We start from the raw sequence: 4,661 nt of genomic DNA, 5'->3' as shown, positions 1-4,661 counted from the left end.
GGGGGCCGCTGCTAAACAGAGCTACGTTCATCACCGCCAACCAAACTCCAAGCGCCTCGAGAGCATTTCAGAGCTGGAAGTGAATCGTCATGATGCATTTTTTGTTTTGCATGCGTGCTAGTTAAACAACGGCAACAGGGTGCACTCCGTCGAAGGGAGGCGCCTCCGCGTTTGTGTGCGCGCCGTCCCAAAGTCGGTCATTTATTTTCATTAAGTGCCGTCAGTAAGGACCATTAACCAGGCTGGAGAATAATCACCTCCCCCAAGAGAGATGACCTGTTTCTGGCACAGGTAAGGGTTAATAGATACAGCCCACCTTAGTGACACAACACTCATAGCACTCTCTTACACACACACACACACACACACACACAGACACACACACACACACACACACACACACACACAGAGCATTCTGTAATAATTCATTTTCATTTAGGACATGTGCGTGGTCTACGACATGATACATTTGGTGGCGTTTTTTAACGGGGTAGTTTTTTTTTTGCAAACAAATTCAATCAGCCGAATTCCCACAAATCAAATGTTCCTCTTACGATCACAGCTCAATTGTCAGAAGTGATTAAATATTGCATGTCTCTCTTTAACTTCATAACGCATGAAGGAGGTCGAGGCGGACCTCCCACTTCAGACGAGCACTGGACTCACAGCTTTGCGTTCAGCTGATTGAAGAATGTAATGAACTGTTGAAATGTTGTCGGCCGTTCAGAGGAAATGAAGCTTTTAAGCTCTTACAAAAACAAGAGAGTCATTCAACTTTGCAGCTCATTTACAACAGTTTAGCTTTTTAATTTGGTTTCATCTTACTGAGTTAAGTAGTAATACCACTGTGTAGAAATACTAATAAGTGAAAGTCCTGCATTCAAAATGTTTCTTAAGTTAAATAAAAGCATCAAAGTACCAAAAGTGAAATAACTAATTAGGCAGGATGGCACATATTTGTGTTATTGGAATATAATTATTGATGAATTAATGTTTTCATTACTTCAATGTTGCAGCTGGTAAAGGTGGAGCTCATTTTAATTACTTTTTATACGCCCGGGTAACTCGTGAATTTCCCCCAGGGGATCAATGAAGTCTTATCATATTGTATAATAACACATCATAATGAATTTGTTGATTACATTTTTGTGTCATTCATCTGAATCTGCAGAGTAACTCCTAACCAAAGCAGCCAGAGTGAGAGGAGATGGAGAGGAGTATAGAAGTAGAACGTAGATACAGGAGATACTCAAGTGAAGCACACACCTCTCAAAAGTGGACTTGAGTACAGAGTAAATGTACTTAGTGTCCTTTCCCCACTGCTATTTCCAGTTGCAGTTTCCAGCTGCTTCCTGTACGCTCTCACCAAACAGCAGAGAGGAAGGCCGGCAGCTATAGAGGCAGATATTTCTCCCAGGAGTTGAAAATTGGAAACAGAAACAAAGCTAAAAGTTTTTTTTTGGCATGCCAAATCCATCAAAACCTCACGATTTCAGCCTTCAAGTTAGAGGACGATCAAAAAGCTGGTTCACAAACACTACCCTAACAGTGCAGAACTACATGGAATGTGAATTCTTAAAAATTCCCCTACCCACTCGTATCTTTGCCGTGTGACACAACCAACGCGCGGAGGCGGTGATTCAAGTGCAACGCCATCAGCATGCAGGCGTCACGCGAGGACAAACCGGCTATCATCGCAGCCAACCAGCAGGCGGCGTGTCGGAGGTCCCGCCGGTCGTCGCAGCAAAAAAGGTATAAAAAAAATTAGTCGCAGACCGGATTTGAAGGATTATGTAAGCTACTTTCTTTCTACACTAGTCATGTGCATGGATTATCCCGTGTATGTGACACGCTCTCCGAGTCTTGGTGAGGGGTTGAAAAAAAAAAAGGACTGAGGATTATAAGGGTCTGAATTTGCTCCCTATCTGCCATATGGAGGCTGTGTCTATCCATTATCCATCAACGTGTCAACCACTGTGCAAGGGAGCAGCTGTCCATAGAAGGCCAGCCAATTGGTTTGATACAGGTGAAAAGTGATGTATGATTGCCTTAGCAAACCCATCACTCTCGGGCTGCCAGATGGCTTTGGCCTGTGGACACCTCTACCGTATTAAGACCTTGATTTCTTCATTCTCTAAGGGTTTCACCCCGGTGTTACTATCTTGGGTCTGGCCTGCTTCTTTCCCCCAGCCCCGTGTTGATGGGTGACCCTTCCCTGGCCTCGGCTCGTTATTCGAGCAAACTAATAAAAGATACTTACAAGGCAGCAAGTGCAATCCTGTGCTGTTCAGTGGCTGATGGCAAGTCTTCGGAGACAGTGGCGAACGGCAACAGAGTGAAGGGAATACAATCATGACCGGTGGTGGTAGGGAGGTGGGGGGAAAGAAAAGCTGAGACTGCTGGAGTGATCTTTGACCAAATCTCTTTAGGTTGCTTTCAGACCACATGGGGCTTCGGGGGAGGTTGGGCTGTGCAGGTACCCGAGAGAAAGGGAAAGTGAATCCAGGTAGGAAGGTTTGAATAAAACATCCACACGTTTATTAAAGATTCATCAGGCGACAACACACTGTAAAGTGGTTTATGATATCATATGGCAGGGGTTTCCCCCGACTAAAGATTTACATAGTCGAAGCTGAGATTGGTCGAGTCTTGCCTCTTGTCAAATGATGGTCGAATCATGTTTTTCCTTGGCTCATTGAATCCTTTGTTTAAGCTTTATTTATCCAAAGAAAATTAATAGATACAACATAATTTTTGGCCCAGATACATGTGAGACAATCACTTAGCTGTTGTTTCAGAGCTGTTTGTTGCGTGTGCTGCTTACTTTTTGTGGTTGTGAATAGAACATCCATCCATTATCTGTCACCGCTTATTCTATTCAGGGTCGAGGGGGGGAGGCGGGGCTGGAGCCGATTCCAGCTGACATCGGACGAAACAGAGTACACTCTGGCCAGGTAGACAGGCTATCACGGGGCTGACTCACAGAGACAGACAGACAGCCTTTCACCCACACAGGCACACCAACGGGGTCCCAATTAAGATAGCCTAGAAGTAGAGAACTTTGCTAATTGTTGAATCAGAGCCATAATCAAAGTTCTAAGTGCTCTTAAATGTTCCACATATAAAAAAACAATTACATACTGTTTTTTCTTCTCTCGTCTATGCAAACAAGGAGCTCTGCCCCCGAGCATGCTCAGGGACGTCTTCCATGGACCACAGTTGATTCAGAACAAACTGTACTGGCCGCGTTCATCGTAACAAAAGCCTATGTCACTATGGCAGCAATCTAGAATCCTCAGTTAACCTCAGCTGCATGTCTTTGGACATCTGTGTCACGGCTGTCCAGCACAACAGAAATATTTCTATATAAATCAATATTTTCGACTTTGAGAGTTGGATTTGCAAACAGAAAATCTGATTTGTATTGTTTTGGAATAAGTAACGGTGTCTAGCACACTTTCATTATTAATAGGCCGTGAACAATTGCTGATTACAGCAGCACATTACCTTAATTGTACTTTATTTATACATCTTTTTGACTGTTTGGAGAGGAACTCTCACTGCTTCTTTTTAACTTGCTGAGGGACTAATTAGTCGCTGTTGAAAATTGCATTGATTGGAAACTGACGTTTCCAAATGGAACATTGTGTGTTTCCCCCCTCAAATTAACATCTCAAGATGATTATGAAAAACAGAAAGGAACAATTAAACAGATTGTTTACTACTGTGTTTTGCACATTTTTATGCATACGAATCCATGTATTGTGAGAGGAAATGCTGGAGACACTCTAAAAGGAATAATTATTATATTCATGTGATATTAACAAGGGATGGGATACTAGGGATATTTGATTAGGGATATCCTGGATGTCACTCTGAAACTATAACAAAGCAACATGAAGATCAAATGATACACCACAGTTGCCATGATCGCAGCTTTATGGATGTACGGAGTGCAGGTGTTTTATTTGATCACTTATTTTTCACTTTGTGTTTATGATCTGTAAATCTAATGACCACTATAATAGAGCCATTTGGAACAAATAACCAGCAATTGCAATCAGGAGCATCCCAAGTCATTACACAAACATGATGACCTGAAAGGGCCGATCTCTTTCATGAGGTATGAGACATTATTGTGAGGACGTGTTTGTGGACAACACAACTAAAATGTTGACACCAGAAAAGGTCAAAAGTGAAATACAAAAATAAGCTGGCATTTCTCAAGGTCTACCTTTTCCTGCCGTCAGACACGAGCATGAGTAAGTGAACTTCTTTCAAAGAATTAACTTCGCTCTTTTTTTTTTGCACTCAAAGAAAGTACAAAGGTGCACTCAGCAGAGTGCAGATCTCTGGTCGCTGGGTCTGTAAAGACCACTGCTGCATTGTGGGATTGAATGAATACAACCAGCGCTGTAAAGCGTGATCAAACAGACTTCACACAAACTAAAAAACAAGGGGCCATGTAATATTATACAAGACGTGGGCTTAAGGTTGTCACATGGTACACTTCATACAATCATGCAATAACACAAAGGTAAACTCGCAATACTTTTCGGTCCGCTTAGCAGCGCCTGAGTGGTGGCGGGTACAGCACTGTTAGTTCCGTTAGCTGTTAGCTCTCAACGTCGTCCAGAAAAAAACCAAGACAATTCCCCCAT

Source organism: Taurulus bubalis (genome assembly GCF_910589615.1).
Source record: "Taurulus bubalis genome assembly, chromosome: 19".
Lineage (NCBI taxonomy): Eukaryota > Metazoa > Chordata > Actinopteri > Perciformes > Cottidae > Taurulus > Taurulus bubalis.
Note: the sequence above shows the minus strand (reverse complement) of the source record.